General features: G+C 51.9%; 10 non-coding genes across 10 annotated transcripts; 6 read left to right on the top strand and 4 right to left on the bottom strand.

The window, feature by feature from the left end:
• The first annotated feature begins 3,341 nt into the window (after positions 1 to 3,341).
• TRNAT-AGU (transfer RNA threonine (anticodon AGU)) lies at positions 3,342 to 3,415 on the top strand. Its single transcript has one exon. It is a non-coding gene; the product is annotated as a tRNA-Thr (tRNA).
• Positions 3,416 to 7,056: 3,641 nt separating this feature from the next.
• On the bottom strand, positions 7,057 to 7,128 carry TRNAH-GUG (transfer RNA histidin (anticodon GUG)). The gene has a single exon. It is a non-coding gene; the product is annotated as a tRNA-His (tRNA).
• A 2,015-nt stretch (positions 7,129 to 9,143) lies between these two features.
• On the top strand, positions 9,144 to 9,217 carry TRNAI-AAU (transfer RNA isoleucine (anticodon AAU)). The gene has a single exon. It is a non-coding gene; the product is annotated as a tRNA-Ile (tRNA).
• A 524-nt stretch (positions 9,218 to 9,741) lies between these two features.
• Positions 9,742 to 9,823, bottom strand: TRNAS-AGA (transfer RNA serine (anticodon AGA)). The gene has a single exon. It is a non-coding gene; the product is annotated as a tRNA-Ser (tRNA).
• Positions 9,824 to 12,671: 2,848 nt separating this feature from the next.
• TRNAD-GUC (transfer RNA aspartic acid (anticodon GUC)) lies at positions 12,672 to 12,743 on the top strand. The gene has a single exon. It is a non-coding gene; the product is annotated as a tRNA-Asp (tRNA).
• A 544-nt stretch (positions 12,744 to 13,287) lies between these two features.
• On the top strand, positions 13,288 to 13,359 carry TRNAH-GUG (transfer RNA histidin (anticodon GUG)). The gene has a single exon. It is a non-coding gene; the product is annotated as a tRNA-His (tRNA).
• Positions 13,360 to 16,582: 3,223 nt separating this feature from the next.
• Positions 16,583 to 16,664, top strand: TRNAS-AGA (transfer RNA serine (anticodon AGA)). Its single transcript has one exon. It is a non-coding gene; the product is annotated as a tRNA-Ser (tRNA).
• Positions 16,665 to 16,980: 316 nt separating this feature from the next.
• TRNAT-AGU (transfer RNA threonine (anticodon AGU)) lies at positions 16,981 to 17,054 on the top strand. The gene has a single exon. It is a non-coding gene; the product is annotated as a tRNA-Thr (tRNA).
• Positions 17,055 to 17,350: 296 nt separating this feature from the next.
• On the bottom strand, positions 17,351 to 17,424 carry TRNAI-AAU (transfer RNA isoleucine (anticodon AAU)). Its single transcript has one exon. It is a non-coding gene; the product is annotated as a tRNA-Ile (tRNA).
• A 410-nt stretch (positions 17,425 to 17,834) lies between these two features.
• TRNAL-CAG (transfer RNA leucine (anticodon CAG)) lies at positions 17,835 to 17,917 on the bottom strand. The gene has a single exon. It is a non-coding gene; the product is annotated as a tRNA-Leu (tRNA).
• Positions 17,918 to 18,211: the final 294 nt, after the last annotated feature.

Raw genomic sequence — 18,211 nt, forward strand, 5'->3', positions numbered from 1 at the left:
ATATGGTTTGAGCTTCAGAGATGCTTGGTCTTAAAATATAAAATAATCAGATAAGTCTGATATTCTTTTCTAAGTGTGTCCAAATACAAAATATTTGCCCTGTATTTTTAGCAGGGCAGTGTTTATAGTTTTTTTTTTCTGTTAATTGACTTGTAACATTTGACACTACAATGAATAAGAGCAGTTAGGGCTGCAAACATGTGGACTTTGGTTTTCATTAAACAGAGTTCTGGAAATAATTAAATCATAGGTTTGGTTTGGTACATTAAACCTAACCAGCTCATGTGAATAAGAGGAAAACAGGTAAATCTACATCTTTATAAACTAACTAAAGTAGATGTATATAGCACAAGCTTTTGTGAACTTAAGCTTCGTTAAATGCTGTGAAAGGATGTGAAGAAAGCAGAGTATAAGAAGGAGAGAGAAATTAGAATTCAAGAGATGAGGGAAAGGAGGGCAGTGCTGGGAGAGGCAAACGAAGCAATACATCCATAGGAACAAAGAAGTCACAAAAATGAGCCCAGGTAATGAGATAAGAATCATGGACATGATATGCAATCATTCCAAAACTAACTGGTACAGGCTTCAGGCCTCTTGGCTTTAGCCCACTGATTGTTCTTGCTGAAGACTTCTAAGCCTAGGCCCGCTTGATCTGGCCTAGCTCCTTCGTGCCAGTCTTTCCTCTGGTTTTGCTCAGGTGGCCCCTTGACCCTATCTCAGTGCCTACCTCAACCCCCTTGCATCCCTGATCCAAGCGAGGATGCTTGCACCTTCTGTGCCAACCCACTCTGTGGTCTCTGACCCTGTCTGGGCTATATTCTAGGCGCCCCTCAGATACCCCTGTGGCCTCCCTATTAGCCAAATTCGATCCTCTAGTTTCAAGCTTAAATTACAACATAAATACTGGTGACTGCTTCACAACTAAAAAAACCTACTCAGCTCTGGGTCTTTGCCTTACTACAGATCACAAGCAGGAATCCTGGTTTTCTCTGATTAAAAAAATCCCCAATTTTCAGTTAAAATCTGTATTTCCTAAATCCATGTTTTTTCCGTGATTTAAATGAAACACCACTAATATATAGATAATATATATTATTACACCCCAGGTCTGGTCCTGGTGTATCTCCCTTGCCACTCTGAGTTCGGCCTTTTTCTACTCCCCTTCCTGGTCCAGCCTGGCTCAATGCCCCTGCCTCACCCTGCCGCTCTGGGCCTGGCAACACTCCTCCCTGCCTCCCTGCTGCTCCAGGTCCAGCCCCGCTGTATCCCTCCCCCGACACCACTCCAGGCCCAGCCCCATTCCACCTCCCTCTGGGTCTACCTGACCTGTGTCTGCAGCCCTCCCTCCCTGACAGCTGTTCTGGAGGGCATTGAGGCCAAGCAGCAGCTGGGAACACTGCCACCATGATCTGCCACCCTTTGCCTTCAGGCAGGGGGGAAGCCGTCCTGCTCAAGTGGCCAGCATGTGTTCGCCACTACCACAAACTTCCCTGGCAGCGGTGCAAACTTGGGCCCACACAGCCAATTGCTGCCCTCCCTCTTGAGCGTTACAGACAGACAGACTAAGCCTTTTATTATATTAGAATATATATAGCTCAGTTGCCTCTGGCTTAATGAGCCTAGGGAGTTCCTGCCCTGCATTCTCCCAGAGTCCATAACAGACAGCCTCTAGGTATGCTTTCTTGTGGCTGGCTGTTGTAGCCGTTGACCCCTGTGGGCCACTAAAGCCCTGCTCTCCCTTTTATAGCAGCTAGCAGGGTTGGGGCTCCATGTTCCACCATACAATGAAGATGCAATCCATGTACCAGGTAGATCATGTGACTAAGAGCTCAGAATGCTATGGAAAATATGATTTTCTTGGGTAAAGACTGGATAAATCTTCTGATTATAATTAGTGACCTACGTAATTCACAGGGGTTGCCCACTAATTTTGCGGTCTGAGTGCAGTGCCAGGTGCCGTTTTCATGCTGGAGCGCAGTGGGCCCCCTCCATACCTCTGATTAGCCGAAAGGCCCCAAAAGTCCTGCCCTTCCCTTGAGACTGACAGTTGGAAGTTTACTTAGCAGCCATCAGTCAATGTCCAAGGAGCGGCAGGACTTCTGGGACCCCTCAGTCAATTAGAGGAGTGGGGGGCCTGCCTCACTCTGCCAAGAAAATCTCACTCTCCCTTCCTCCACTCCTTCCTCCCTGACTGCCCCACCCTGCTTCTGATGCAAAGACTTTCTGCCTCTGTTTTCAGCTCCCTTCCCACCCTCTTGCCCCAGCTTGCTGGCCATTTTCCAACTTTTACATGCTCCTCATGCTTTTTGGCAAGGACCAGGCTTTTTCACAGGGGACCTACCCAATTTGCAGTTTCTGCAAAAATCATGAAATCATGAGTTTGGTGGGTCCCTAATTATAATGTAAAGGCTCATGTTGTGGTATGTGGAGGCTTTTTTTCAAGGCCTGGCTATTAGAAGCAGGGAGTCTCTCACCCTGTCTCCACACAAGGAACAGTATGAAATTTGGAACAGTTGAATTATGAAGGTTCAGGAGCCAGGATATAAATTGTAATCCAAAATTCATGATTTATGTCAGTCTCTAGACATTTGGGACCTGCCTGGAGATCATATCTCTCTTTCTCTCAAAAAATGGGATTGTCATTAAGGCATAAAAGGCCAATCACCCAAAAGTTGGTGCTGGAAAGGTAGAAGGTCTGAGCCCCCTAACAAGTGGGAAACATAAATTTCTGTGACACCCTGACAGAGGTGGGCATCTCTGCAAGGATGGTGCTAATTCACTTACCTCATCTCGCTGTGGGGGGGAATGGGGAGGAGAAGACTTAGAAACCTATAGGAGGACTGAAAATGTTTTCTGAGGTGGAGAGCTTCTTGCAAGAAAGTAGTTGCCATGACTCAGATTTGAGCCAAGGTTACTAACCACTATACAATCATGGCTGGTCACTTGGAAGGTATTGGTCACGCCAGGGTTCTAGCTGTGTATGCAGGTGGGAGAAGGGGTCTGAACCTCAGTAAGCTCCAACAACAATCAGCACAGTGCTCAACACTGCTCCACGGTCTTTTCCTTTCATCAGCCTTGAACCTGTTGATTTCACCGACCAGAGTGCCACTCAGTAATGTCTGGAGGCATATTACAGCAGTTACTTGATCCAGTCTTTGCTTGCAGCTTCATTACCGACCGTGCAGTGGAATGATAATACTCAGCACAAGTGTCAATTTGATATTCCACAACACAGGATGAGGCAATAATTACTGAAGACTTACCAATAATTTTCTGAAACAATTTTCTGAAGCTCATAATAACCTTTGAATAGTGTTTACAGAGAAACTGCCCAAAAGTCTGGTGCCATGGCTTAGCTGGTTAAAGCGCCTGTCTAGTAAACAGGAGATCCTGGGTTCAAATCCCAGTGGTGCCTTTAACTTATGCTAACAGTTTTATAGTCACTGTAGTAGTGGTTCTCAACTTCTTTAGACCCAAGACCCTACTTGGAAAATGCCAGCTCTTAGCTATCACTCAACAATGTCAGGGCCACAAGCTTTCCTTCTTTTCCCAGGGACATCCACAGGACAAACACTGTCTGCTAATTCAGGCAAAGACACCTGCCATGTCTGAACCTAGCCTCTCAGCACCTCCAAAGGAGACCCACAATAGCTGCCACTTTCTCCTCAGGGACCGCAGCTCCAGAGGAGGAAAAGCACAAGGCACTAGCCACTGGGGCTCTCTCACTTCACTTCCCCACTGCTCTGTCTTCTCTTGACATGGGGAGCACTGAAGTGAGAGCACAGATTCCTTGCCGGAGGTGCTGGCTGGAGTTGGTCCCCCTGCAAACAGAGCCTTTGGCAGGTGGCAGGGAAAATAGCTCAAAATGCAGCTGGCATGACTCAGATTTGAGCAGAGGATGCCATAGCCACTACATAGAATAGTAACCATGATAGATTATGGTTTGTATGAGATTGTTAGCATAGGGATGATCCTATCTCAGGTAGAGGGTTGGACTAGATGACCTGTGGAAGTCCCTTCCAGCCCTGTTTCCCTATGGCTATATCATAGCCACCCTCTGCCCAACCTCAGCACTTCAGCCCTCTTCCACTGCCAAGGCCTTTCATTGGGCATCTCATGCTAGGAAAAAGCATGCATCTCACCCAGTTAGTTGGGTCCCTCAAACCAAACCTCCGACATTCTGCCATACAACAAACCTCACCAGTCCAGGCCACAGCTTTCCCTCTCTCTTCCTCCAAAGTCTTCTGCTAAGACAGAAGTTACAGGCCAAGCCATACTGCCCTCTTTGCTATCAAACCTCCCTTCTTAAGGATGAGTTATCTTATTTTGTAATATGATGCATTTTTTTTCTCTCAGTTTGCTTAAGTGCCGTATCTAACAGGTTTTTCGGGGGGGGGGGGGGTAGAAGTACTACAAATACTGCTCAGCTTATTGATTTATCACCTTGGGATCTTTTCCATTACTTCCTTCAAACAGCTATTTGAATTGCTTTGACATTCCCTATATGTACTTGTTTGCACATGGACACTGGGGGACAACAGTTCTTCTTGCCTTGATGGTGTTTGGCTCCTTCCCTCTGCACTTTTATCTACTGCTTTTAACATGCCTTTTTAAAACTTCATATCCGTGGTATCATTAAGTCTGTTGTTAGAATGTAGCACATCTTAGCCAGTCCTGAAGACATTAAAGAAGCTCATTAAATAACAACTGATGCCTCAGTATTAATAGCAAGCCTGGAGAGAAACAAAAGTTCAGGCGAAGTCATTAGCCATGTAAACCTCTCTTCTCCCCAAGAGTAGATCTGAGGCTATGAATGAGACAGCCAAGCTGCACTGGAAACACCTGTAACAGTGGGTGTTGCAATCTTCCCCCTCTCTGCCCTTTTGACCTATATCCTCTATTTCTGTAAAGGCAGACCCAGCCAGAAAGGGATGTAGATGAAGAGAAAAAAAACCTAGGAAGATATCTCAGTGCGGTTCACACCAATTTTCATCAGTTTTCCTCTCTTTTTCCTTCTTCAGAACATCTTCCCTCTTCCCCCCCATCAACTCTGGGGTAGCCAACAGCTCTTCTGCCTGTATTTTCCTTCTGGTCTGTACAGGGCCTTTTCCTGAGAAAGGCTGAAGAAAGTAAAATACGGCACAGTCCAGTGTTCTTTGCACTGCAAGGGTGCATTGCCCGAGTGTGCACTGCAATGGGGGTTTTTTCTGTCAGTTTTTTTGCATCCCTGGATATCTGGGGGGTCAAAAACAACTGCAGAAAAAAAACTAGAGCAACACATGCTCAGCCAGCACATGTTGCTGAAAAGCGGAGCTGGGTCACCTGGAGCCATGCTCCGCTGCCAGCCTAGCTCCATGTGGCAGAATTGCCATGGCTGCATCCCCAGGAGGCCTCCAGGACCTCAGGTAAGGCTGCTGGGGCCAGCCTTTCCTACCCCACCCAGGGCAACTTGCCACACACCTAAGCATGCGTGGCATGGGCAATCCCCAGGAACAAGTAGTGGCAGCGCAAGGTGCACCGCTGCTATTTGTCCCTGGGGAACCAAATGTCCATGCACATCTGGATGCCCCCACATGGGTAAAATACCAGCAACACCCTTGCTTGGTGTGGCTGGCACGCTGTTTCTGCTCCTTTGTTTGGGTAAAAGCCTCCCAGAAGTGCTGCTTTCTCTGCCAAGGGCTGCCAAGCCTACAAGGGAGTGGGCATATCAACTTGTTTGTGGAGGGACCAGGCCCTGGTTGGCGAGCAGTACTAACATCTGTGCTGGAGGGGTGGTGGAACACACCTATTAGCGTTAAGACTAAGATTGAGGTTCTGCAGTAGTGTGTGAACCTAGTGGGAAATGGGGAACCAAAGACCAGTGCTTTTCTTACCTGAGTATTTGGAGGAGGTGGAGAAGCAGTAGAGAATAGGTAGTGCCAGGTAGTTGCAGCTGAGTGGTTAAGGCAATGGACTAGAAATTCATCAGTTTCCCTGTACTGGTTTAAATCTCGCTTAAATCTTATGCTTAGTTCCCATTTCTTTTTCAACCCAGGGACTCTGTTGCCTTTTGCCTTCCTCCATTTAAGCCTGCGAAAGCACAGGTTGCTGGAGCACAAAGCTGTGCTTTGCCCCACCTACCATGGACCTTTCTGTGAAAGCTGGAAGCCCTCCCACCAGACACCACAGGCACTCTAGCCCTGCACTGCCCCCATCCCTGAGCAGAAGCCACTTCCTAGGCAAGGGCAGAGCCAGCATGTCCTTCAGGGCAACTTGCTCAGCCGGTTCATGGCAGTGATTTACCTGAGAAAGCAGGGGGGGTGGGGAGCGAGGGAGGAAGGGACGGACGGACGGACGGAAGAAAAGAGCTTGACTCTCCCGTTGCAAGCAAAAGCAGGGACAAAGTGGAAGTGGAGCCCAGGGCCAACAGGACAGCCATGTGGGAGGAGCCAACGACAGTTCGTGGTGGGTGGGCCAGCACCAGGCTTCTCCCCCAGTGAGCAAATGCATGAGCTGACTGTGTCCAAAAGCAAAGACTCCTCCCCGTCGGGGAATCGAACCCCGGTCTCCCGCGTGACAGGCGGGGATACTCACCACTATACTAATAAGGACACAGATAGTAAGTGCTGTCCTAGCTCCTGGGCTGGCTCTTAATCTTCAGTTGTTGAGGTTTAGCATAAGAACAAAGCAAAATATGGAGATATTTCTTCAGCAACTCCCAAGAAACAGCTGCATGCATCAGGGATATAGGTTGTAGCCATGTTGGTCTAAGGACATAGGCAAACAGGGTTCTTTAGGTCAATCTGATATCTTTTATTAGACCAACCAGTAAAAGATATCAGATTGACCCAAAGAATCTTATCTGCATGCATCAGGTATTAGGTGCCCTCCAATTGAGCTTAGACGGCCTACAGCCGCATCAGTTACTTTGCAGATTGTTATGGGGGATATCTTGTGTAATCTTAAAAATACATTATTAGAAAGTTTAAAAGGCAACTTGCAGCCATGAACACAAAGCAGGGAAGCCCAGCCGAGCATCTTGCCTCAAGACCTTGCACCAGGGAGGGAAAAAAAACTTGCCGTGACTCGGATTCGAACCGAGGTTGCTGCGGCCACAACGCAGAGTACTAACCACTATACGATCACGGCCAGACACCATTTGGTTGGGTTTTTAGAGCTGGCACCTGTCCCTCCTACAGTCAGAGTACTGTGGCCACTCAGCTCAACCAAGCCAAGTTCAGGCTCCATCTGATCTGCTACAACTCAAACCTGAGACGGACAAGAGTGGGACAGAAAGGTCTGAGGCTTCAGCCAGCTGCTCCTGGGGGAACTCTGCCTTCTGAAGCTTGTATGGCTGTCAGGGGAATAATAGGATGTATTTGATTGTAATGTATTTAAGGGTGTCACTTAACAAACAGGTTAAGGAGAGACCTACACAAGCTAGGCATTTCATAGCCTCTGGACAAGAGGCTTAATGCACAGAAGACTACTTCTACTGCGCATGAGTGCAGTGGGCAAAACCTGCGCTAATGCACAGATTTAATCTTGTGCACGTTAACATCACTAAGAACTGTTCATCTACATCAGGGGTTGTCAACTGAGGGTACACATACCCCTGAGGGTACTTGGGAAGGCCCCAGGGGGTACGTGGCGGCGATGTGGACAAGCGGGGGTACTTGGGAAGCAGCACCGCCGTGCGCCTGCACACTGCCACCACCTGTGCACTGCCTGTGCACTGCTGCCGCCACCGTGTGCCTGAGCACCGCCACATCACTGCTCAGCTGCTGCTGCGCCACTGCCGCTGCTTCACATTTGCATGCCAGGGACCGCCTACACATCCAGAAGGGGGGACCCACCAGGAGCAGTACCCACCAAAAAGGATACTCTCCTTTAAAAAGGCTGAAAACCCCTGATCTATGCTAATGTGCAGTAATGCCTATTATGGTGCATTTAGTACAGGTCATTATGGGTGCCTATACATGCGCAGACTTGATTACCATGCTCCAGCAGCCTCCAGCGTCTCATGTGTCAGCATCTCTGCACTTTAAAATAGTGTCCAACTTTAAAAAAAGCTTCAAAAGTTTGACAAGCTTTAAATAAAGTACCTTTGTGGCCATTTTGAAGTATAGGGATGCTGATGCACAAGGTGTATTAGAGTGGTTCTTGGAGCTGCTTTAATTAAAGCCCCCCCTCCATTCCCAAAACACAAGTATAAATGAGCTATAGGTACTAAACTTAATGCACTGTAATTACATCACATTAATGAACGTGTAGACACAGGGCTGGATTAACCCTTTAGTGGCCCCTAGGCAAACAAATTCGTGGGCCTCTACTTAATCCTGTAGATTTATATTACTTTTTTCACTGAATAATTATAACATGTAAAATAAGCACAGCTGGGCCCCTTCTTCACTTAAGGCTCTAGACGTGTGCCTAGTTTGCTTCTGCACTAATCCAGCCCCTTGACCGTGGTTCTGCAGAGATATTCTGTCCCCAAGTGGGTTATCTCCAGGGATCCTGGTTTTCTGTGATTTAAAACAAAACAACCAAACCCCAAATTTTAGTTAAAAAAAAAAAGTAATCCACATTTTTCCAAGATTAAAATGAAACACCACTACATATCTATCTATTAGTGGTGTTTCATTTAAATCACGGAAAAAGTGTGGGTGTGGGGTTACTTTTCTTTAACCGAAATTTGGGTTTGTTTGTTTTTTAAATCACAGAAAAGCTGGACCTATCTCACTGAAGCGGAATGCCAGGGTTATTCATTGCCGCCTAGTAATCTGTATAAATTAAAAGACTCTTGAAGAAGAAGCAACAGGGTCCCAGAAAGGAGACAAGCAATACCTGGGGCGCCGGGGGTGTATGCACACGGAAATAAGCACAGGGCTGAAGAGTCCTAAAACAAGCCAGGTCTCGGGGCTCCGCGCGGCTCCATAGGCATCTGCTGCGGGCGTGCAGACCCCGGGGCTGTCTTGCTGAGCTGGGCAAGTCTACGGAAGAGACGCGGAATTGTTTCAGCAATCGGGGCTCAAAGCGGAGCTGATCTCTTTTATTAGACGAAGAGGAACGATTTCAAACACTTTCTCCCTTCCCGGGGCTGCCCCCAGGCTGCAGACAGCACTGGTGGTGAGGGCGGCCTGGGAAAGCTCCCATAGCAGGCGGGCCGGTTAGCTCAGTTGGTTAGAGCGTGGTGCTAATAACGCCAAGGTCGCGGGTTCGATCCCCGTACGGGCCACACAGCTGTTCCTTTTACTTTCCCAGTCTCCACATGCAGCAGCGCGGTCCTTTTTTCCCTCTGCTCCATGCGCAGCCCAGCGGTGAGCACCGGGGGAGCCGTGGCCAGCGACCCCCGGGCGAAAGAGGGAGGCCGCGCCCCGCTGCCCCCCCCCACGACAGACCCGGGGTAGCCGCCTGCCTCTAGGCGCTTCCCTGCCAGCCCCGCGGGGCCTGCGGCTGGGGCTGAGCATTGCCGTGGTGGGGCCAGGCCACTTTGCGGGGGGAGGGCTGCACCAAGGGCTTTCTCCTGCCCTGAGAGCAAGGAGAGCGGCCCCTCAGCTCTGAGCGCCCCGCCTTGCTGGGGGCCCTGTGGGGCTTTGGCAAGGAGGGGAGGGCAAGGGCATGAAGAGAGGGCACCCACAGAAAGGGAGGTGTGCAGGCTGGGGCGCAGGAAAGCACCTGTTTTCTTGTGGGCGGCAAGGTGAAGAGGGCAGGAGGCGGCCTTGGGGCTAGGTTGGGGAAAAAAAAAAAAACCGAGCTACACGTAGTCGGCAGGATTCGAACCTGCGCGGGGAGACCCCAATGGATTTCTAGTCCATCGCCTTAACCACTCGGCCACGACTACCTGCTTGTTTATCCTCCCTTCCCTGTGCTCACCTCACACTACTCAAGGTTGGTTTGGTTTTCTTTTTTTTTTCCTGTTCTTTTCAGCTCCCTGGCTCCAGGCCACATCACAACCTCACCCCCTGCAACAAAAAGAAGACTTGACTGGGCTTGTCCTATCAGCATCCACATGTTGACAACATTTCATAGAAGCAGGATGCTGGACGCAAGGATCCCCAGCTTTATCTGTGGCAGGTGAGGGTGTTAGGGCTGCGCTGCAGCAGGGCTGACAGTTCTCTTCTGTAGAGTTTAGATTATGGTTGTATTGGAGGGTTTGGATAGGGATGATCCAGGCAGGGGGTTGGATTATCTCAGTGTTTCTCAACCCATGGATCGTGACCCAAAAGCAGGTCACAAGAATATATGAAAGGGTCCCAAACAAACTTTAAAAATGGATTCTGCTATGAAGAAGAAAAAAGGGGAAAGCCATGGCTTTTCCCTTGCGGGCTGGCAGAGCTCCAGTTTGCCAGGGACTGCTTGGGGCCTGCTATGTGCAACACACCAGTGCAGGGTGAGAGGCACTGGGTCAGAACTGGCTATCTAAGTTTACAAATGGGTCCTGGTATAAAGAAGATTGAGAACCATTGGACTAGACCTCTGGAGGTTCGTTCCAGCTCTGTTTGTCTATGATTCTATGATACAGAGAGGGGGCACTTCTCCCCAAGGGCACTTCTCTCCTTTTCTGCACCCAAGTGGGTCCATCAACCCACATAGCTTTGTCACCGTGTTGAAAAGGGAGGAAGAAACTACTTTCTGGCAATGTGCTTCAAAAATATCATGGCTGTTATGCTTTAAGAAGGAATTTGGAAATGAGTTCAGTTGGCAAATGCAGACAGGATCAAAGTCAAACACCATCAGGAAGAAAGGAGAGATGAGGAAAAAATATCAAGACAAGTACATAAAAGGAACAGCATTGCAAATAAAGCAGGTACTTTCATAAAGCACAAAATATGTCAGATATGGATTCAAACTAAGACTACTTAACCAATCTCAGAGAAATAACAACAACAACATGCTACTACATAACAAGATCACCATCCTTGAGAAAGGAGATTGGTAGAAACAAAGAAAAATACCTACCACAGTGAAATGGCTGGCTAAAAATAACTCTGGACAATGATAGAGAGGAAGGTGTAGTAAACAAAGGACATGCATGCTCGTTCACAGAACACTTAATCTTCATCTTCTGGCAAGAGGAGTCTTGGAAGTGGGACAGATGAATGAGTCCTGTTCCTGATGAGAGGACTGTGAAAGGGGAAGCATGCCTAAAGATGGACCTGAATGTGGTGCAAACTGGGTATCATATGGCTTATCAATGATAGGCTTGTCATGCAGAGGGAGAAAGTCAATAGGCAAAGGTGAGTGTGTGACTTGGTAGGGCCCCAGGACAGAAAAACAAACATTATAGGCATGGAAAGAGACTTAAGCATGTGGGCAAAGAGAAGAAAAGGAGCAGAGCACGAGAAGAACCCATAAGGGGACAGAGAGGGAGGAAGTGGGTTGCAAGACTGGGAAAGGAAATGAGAAGCCCCAACCCAAGGGCCAAACCTTGATTGTGGGCAGGAGGGACCTGACAGATGGGCCGAAATGACACCATATTCCTGGAAAAGATTGCCCAAGTAGAACCTGGCTGGTGGTCTCTGCCTTAAGTGGAAACATCCTCTTCAGGAGGCGTGACTGGGCCTGCAGGTAGCCAGAACCTTTCTCTATGTGGGGCCAGCATGGGCTTTAGTTATGGCCAAGGTGGACCATGTCTGGATGTGACCGCGGGGGCAGTAGGCCTGTCTGCTTATTAGAAAAGGAAGCCAGTGGGACTACCAGACTGTGACTACTCTTCTGTTGGTAGGGGCAACATGATACATGGGAAGCAAGAAGCCATGGGTGAGTGCAGGGATAAGACAACACCTTTGCTTCACATGAGGTGAAAGGTTGGGCTCAAGACTCTAGATATGGCATGCACTGAGGCACTTGATGTGTGGTGTGTAGGGGAAAGGCAGTCTTGGGGGAAAAAGTGGTGCAATGCTCCCCTCATTAGTACAGCGGTGAGAATCCCCAGCTCTCACGTGAAAAACTGGAGGAGGCCTTTTGTGGTGGTCCCTCCCCATGCTACTGATTCGCCAAAGTGACTCAGTAGCCCCGTGCATGCAGCTAATCGGCTACGAAGGTGGCACCCCACTGCTCCCTGTTGATACGCCAAGAGGGCCGCTGTTCACCAAAGGGATGCCCTGGATTCTGCTGATACATAAATAGCCAACCAAGCTTGGTGTGAAATGGATCAGTCAAATAGTGGCCAGCTCACTGTGCCGAAGATATTCATCAGGTCGTGTGGCAAAGAAGGCGATGGTTGCGTGTGGTTGAGCAATCTCGGGGAATCAATAGGGAAAAATCAAGCTGTGCCCACCTGCCACTCATGTGCTGAGTGGCCCCACCTGTCACGTGATAAACAGGGTTTGATTCTCCAACGAGGAGGATGGCCAACATTTTGTCAGGCAGCAACCCTAAAGCTGTGGTGGTCCTGCCCCATACTACTGATTGGCCAAACTGGCGCCGTGGCCCTGGCACTTGGTGCTCGTTCAGGGCGGAGGGGGCGGCCTGCTGCTCCTCTTTTGCTAGGCCAAGGGGACGCGACAGAGCAAGGAGAAGTGCTGTATTGTAGCGATGCATAAGTGGCGAGCCTAGCATGATGCGAAATGGGTCGGCCAAAGAGTGGCCAGCCGGCTGTGCGGAAGCCCCTGGCAGGTCGCACAGCAGGGGAGCCGTGGGTTGCATATGGCTGAGCCGTCTTGGCCCATCTTTGCAAAAACAGCCTCTCCTCGTTAGTATAGTGGTGAGTATCCCCGCCTGTCACGCGGGAGACCAGGGTTCGATTCCCTGACGAGAAGGCCGCCTACTTGCCTGCCCTTTTGTCGGGCAGCGAGTCCTCAAGCCGCTGGCCCGCCCTGACCTTGGGCTAGCGGCCGCTCTGGCAGGCAGCCGGCCTTGCTGAGGGCCTCCAAAGTAGGGCACCTCTGCCACTGGATGGCAGGCAGGGAGGCAGGCAACCTGCCGCCTCCAGTCCCCTTCTGCGGCTGGCATGAAAGAAGGCCCGTGCACCGCTTCCGTCCTGCCAGCTGGCCAAGCAAGCCATGGGAAGAGGTCCCGCGGGCGGCGGGGCCACAAGCCCTCCTAGGGTTCAAGGTGGGAAGGGGTCTACGAGCAGGTAGCCCGTTCCCGGTCAAGGGGCAGAGCAGCCCACCCCGTGCCTGCCACCAGAAAGAGCTCGTAATGTGAGCCCTGGGCGGCCTAGGCGGTGGCATGCGTCGCTTGCCGGAGCTGGTGGAGGGACTGCCAAGTCGGCCTGGGGCCCGAGCAGGACAGGCTGTGTGAACGGGGCGGCTGAGAGGAGGTGGCGGTCCGCGGCAGGCCAGGGCCCTGTGGGGAGGAGTGGCCGTGATCGTATAGTGGTTAGTACTCTGCGTTGTGGCCGCAGCAACCTCGGTTCGAATCCGAGTCACGGCAGCGCTGTTTTGGCTGACCTGGCCGGCGCAGCGGCCTTCGTGCTGGCAGACAGCAAGGCTGTAGAAGCGCAAAGCGGGAGAGCCTGTCCTGCTGCCCGGTGGGGCTTGTGCTCTGGGCTGGGCTTGGCTGCGGGCAAGGGAATGGGCGGGAGCGCCTGGCTGTGGGGGTGCGCTGGGGCAAGGGTAACGGGATGGGGGACTGTATAGGGAGGCTGGAGAAGGTGGGTGTCCCATGGGCTTTCTGGCCTTGGAGAGCAGTGCCAGGCCTGGGGCGGAGCGGGGCGGGAAGGCTGTCCTTGCTTGCCTGCTGAGCTTGGGGGCCTGGCGGGCGGGCGAAGCTTCATCGCCCGTGCTGTCTGGTTGGATCCCCGGGCTGTGCTTGACTTTGGCTCGGCCCCCCTCCCCGTCTGGCCCTGGGCAAGGGCTGAGCTTAGATGGTAAAGGTGAGGGAGCGGGTGGGGCGAGAGGGCAGCTGGCTGTACTGTGGCCATTGGTCCTGCCTTATAGCAGGCCTTTCCTGTTGTTAAACCCTCTGTCCCGCGTCGGTTGCTAAATGAGGAACGGACTGCAAAACGTCCAGTTCCTTCAGCTGATTGGTGGAGAGCCAGGTCAATCCTTTCTCCTTGCGATTCTAGTGGCTATGCTTGGAGGTCGAGCGGTGCAGAGCCAAGAGGAGCAGGCTAGGCAGCCGGGGCGGGAGGTGAGGGAGGGAGGAATCGAGGGAGCTGGCCGTTTGTGATGGACCCGCCCCTTGCTGCTGATTGGCCAAGGTGGCGGGGTGGCCCCAGCACTTGGTGCTGGTTGGGGGCGGGGGGGGCGGCCCGCTGCTCCCCCGTTGCTAGGCCAAGGGGGCCGCCCCTGAGCAAGGAGAAGTGCTGTATTGTGGCGATGCATCAGTGGCCAGCCTAGCGTGATGCCAAATGGGTCGGCCAAAGAGTGGCCGGCCGGCTGTGCGGAAGCCCCTGGCAGGTCGCGCGTCAGGGCAGGCGTGGGTTGCGTGTGGCTGAGCCATGTTGGGCCGTCTTCAGAAAAGCAGCCTCTCCTCGTTAGTATAGTGGTGAGTATCCCTTTCTGCCATGGGGGCGACCGCGGTTCGATTCCCTGACAAGGAGGCCGCCTGCTCGCCTGCCCTTTTGTCGGGCAGCGAGTCCTCAAGCCTCTGGCCCGCCCTGACCTTGGGCTAGCGGCCGCTCTGGCAGGCAGCCGGCCTTGCTGAGGGCCTCCAAAGTAGGGCACCTCTGCCACTGGATGGCAGGCAGGGAGGCAGGCAACCTGCCGCCTCCGGTCCCCTTCTGCGGCTGGCATGAAAGAAGGCCCGTGCACCGCTTCCGTCCTGCCAGCTGGCCAAGCAAGCCATGGGAAGAGGTCCCGCGGGCGGCGGGGCCACAAGCCCTCCTAGGATTCAAGGTGGGAATGGGGCTACGAGCGGGTAGCCCGTTCCCGGTCAAGGGGCGGAGCAGTCCACCCCGTGCCGTCCACGAGAAAGAGCTCGTAGAGTGAGCCCCTGGCGGCCTAGGCGGTGGTGTGGGCCGCTTGCCGGAGCTGGTGGAGGGCCGGCCAAGTCGGCCTGGGGCCCGAGCAGGACAGGCTGTGCGTGCGGGGCGGCTGAGAGGAGGTGGTGGTCCGCGGCAGGCTGGAGTCAAATGTGGAGGAGTGGCCATGATCGTATAGTGGTTAGTACTCTGCGTTGTGGCTGCAGCAACCTAGGTTCAAATCTGACTAATGGCATCACTATTTTTGCTGAACTGGCCAGTGCAGCAGGCTTCGCACTGGCATAAAGCAGGGCTGTAGAAGTGCGAAGCGGGAGAGCCTGTCTTGCTGGCTGGTGGGGCTTGTGCTCCTGGCTGGGTTTGGGTGCGTGGATCTGTGACCATATTGCTTTCTGCGTTTTGTTTGGACCTATGGCTTCTCTTGTCTTTTTCTTATTTTTGTCCTACCTATGTAATCCCTTCTTTATTGCCTCTCATGTTAAGTTTTTTATTGCCAGCTGCATCTCAAAAAGTTCATTGGCCTCTCTGTGCTATACTCTTGCTTTCTTTTTAATTATGACCATGTTTCCATTTTGGAAGGATTCCTTTTTGAGTTTCTACTGATTGAAGAGTTGGCTGTTCACCCAGTCTTGTGGCCTGATATACTTCCCAATACATCACCGGGATCTCCCGGTGTAAAAAAAAAACATGCCAGAAAAAAGCAGGCTGGCACATGTGGCATGCGCTGCCTGAAACCACAGCCTGGCTGGCTGGAGCCACGCTTCAGCTGCCAGCCAGACTCTGCGTGCCTGCATTGGCATCACTGCAGCCCTGGAAGGCCAGAACCCCAGGTAAGGCTGCTGAGTTCTGTCTCCCCTACTCCACCTGAGGCAGCTTGCTGCATGCCAATGAGCAAGTGAAGGGGCGATCCCTGCGGACAACTAGCAGTGGCACACATATGTGCTGCCGTTATTTGTCTCCGGGGAAAAGCACATGCATGTTTGTCTGGACATGCTGCAGCTTTCCTGGCAATAATGGAATTAGGGCACGACAACAGGAGCAACTGTCCCAGACACCAACAGGGATTGATTGGTGAAATAAAAAAGCAGGTGCCTAGTCTAGCCACTTTCTTATACTGCTTTCTCTAGGACTCTTCACCTCAGACGTATTTCCCAGAGGATCCCATCCACCATTTCCCTTTGTCAGAGGCCTCTCCACTACTTATACAAAACGTTATCTGCAACACACTCCAAGTACGTGATGTCCAATTCTGTGTTTCCTTCCCAGCAAATGTCACGGTAACTGAAGTCCTCCAGGAGAACTGGGTTTGTCATTTTGGAAGCTTCTGTTAGTTGCTTAAAGAAGGCCTCGTCCACCTCTTCCTCCTCCTCTTGTGGCTGATAGCTGGTGTCTGCTTTATGCTGTGCCTCAGAGCAAGCATACATTTCCTTTTGTGTGTAGGACAATACCTCCTCGTTTTTTTCCCTTACCCATTCTTCCTGAACAATTTATACTCATCCGTGACAAAAACCCCAGTCACGTTAACTATCCCACCACCTTCCTTATCCCAATTACATCTCAATTCCTTGATTGTAAGAGGACCACCTTTTCTTTCTGCTATGTTCCCCATGCTTCTCAAATCAGAATAGAAACATTTCCTAGGGAGGGGAGCACAAAACAAAGAGCATCAAGTCAAACTGCTTAGCTCTGGGTGAAGAATGATCAGTAGAGTAAGTGGTGTTTGTTTACAGGTTTGTAGTCGTGGCCGAGTGGTTAAGGCGATGGACTAGAAATCCATTGGGGTCTTCCCGCGCAGGTTCGAATCCTGCCGACTACGTGATTCGTTTTGGGAAGCAGCTTTTTTGTCTTAGGCAACCCCAGGGGCCAAACCCCGCCTGGGTGCTGCACAAATGTGCCAGCCCGTCCTCAAGCTTGGTCGTGCACAAATGCATAGGCAAGAGCCCTGGGACGCTGGAGAGTCAACCCTGGGCACGTGGGAAGCGGATCCCTGGTTTCCCCTTCCCGCAAATCAAAGACGCAGCATCTCCGGGCGGGCATCCTCTGCCACGTTGTGGGCCGCCGCGCGGGAAGGGCCGGGAGGAGGTGCGGTGCACGCCGACCCTGCAGCGGAGCGGAGTAGGGTGCTGAGAGCCGGCGCCGTGGCTTAGCTGGTTAAAGCGCCTGTCTAGTAAACAGGAGATCCTGGGTTCGAATCCCAGCGGTGCCTTCTTCTCCCGCCGCTTCGCCTTTTGCAAGAGCTGAGGGGGACCCTCGAGGGGCTAGCTCCGCTCCGCTCCGCTCCGCTCCGCTCCTCCCGTGCAAAACCTGCCTTTTTGCCTCTCCCGATGAACTGGCACCCTTAATAGAATAGCGTATGAGTGATTCAATGTGCTTGCTAGACTAGAATTGTCTGGTATCTCTTCCTTCCCTTGCGCTGCGGCTCCCTCTGCCGTAGCATTTCCCGGGCGGAGGAGAGGCAGAGGAAGATTTTGCCACACCAGGGCAAGGGCAAAAAGCAGCCTGTGGCCCGTACGGGGATCGAACCCGCGACCTTGGCGTTATTAGCACCACGCTCTAACCAACTGAGCTAACCGGCCACTAATGTAGAAAATGCTGCGCGCGGCCCCCAAGAGCTTCGGTAGCGCCAGCGGTCTGGGTAGGGGGAGCTGGGGCTTGGGGTTCCGCTGCTGCTCCAAGCAGAGTGCTAGCTGGGCTCCGGGGCTACTGTGGGGTCCGCACCATTGGCAAGTGCCCAGCCCGGCTGGGCAGCCGGGAGCGGGGCAAGCCCCGCGTGTCTTCTGTCCTCTCTTATTGTACCAGTAGGTGCAGTCAGGGCTCGCTCTTATGGAACAGAAGAGGTCTGGTTTTCCGGGCCGAATGCCTTGTGGGTGCGGAGGGGGCACATATTGCACCTCCTTCACACGTGCAGCTTTTAAACCTTTGAACAAAATAACCCCAAATAAACCAACCCTAGACGACGGACTTTTCGGAGCAAGACAAAAGTTAATGTCAGGAGTGGGATTCGAACCCACGCCTCCAGGGGAGACTGCGACCTGAACGCAGCGCCTTAGACCGCTCGGCCATCCTGACAGCTTACGGCAAGTGCTTATGACTTGTACTTAATCGTTTATTGACATTCTTAATCTGTCAATACGGCAAGTTTCTCGGGTCATCGAGTCCAACCCCCCTGCTCAAAGAGCGTCCTCCACTAGATCATCCCAGCCAAGGCTTTGTCCACCCGAATCTTAAAAACCTCTAAGGAAGGAGATTCCACCCCGCTCTGGGGAGCCTATTCCGGAGCTTCACTGTCCTCCTGCTGAGAAAGCTTTTTCTAACATCGGACTTAGACTCTCCCGCTGCAATGCTGAGCTACAGGTGCCGGCA

Source organism: Alligator mississippiensis, chromosome 1 (assembly GCF_030867095.1).
Source record: "Alligator mississippiensis isolate rAllMis1 chromosome 1, rAllMis1, whole genome shotgun sequence".
NCBI classification, from domain to species: Eukaryota; Metazoa; Chordata; order Crocodylia; family Alligatoridae; genus Alligator; species Alligator mississippiensis.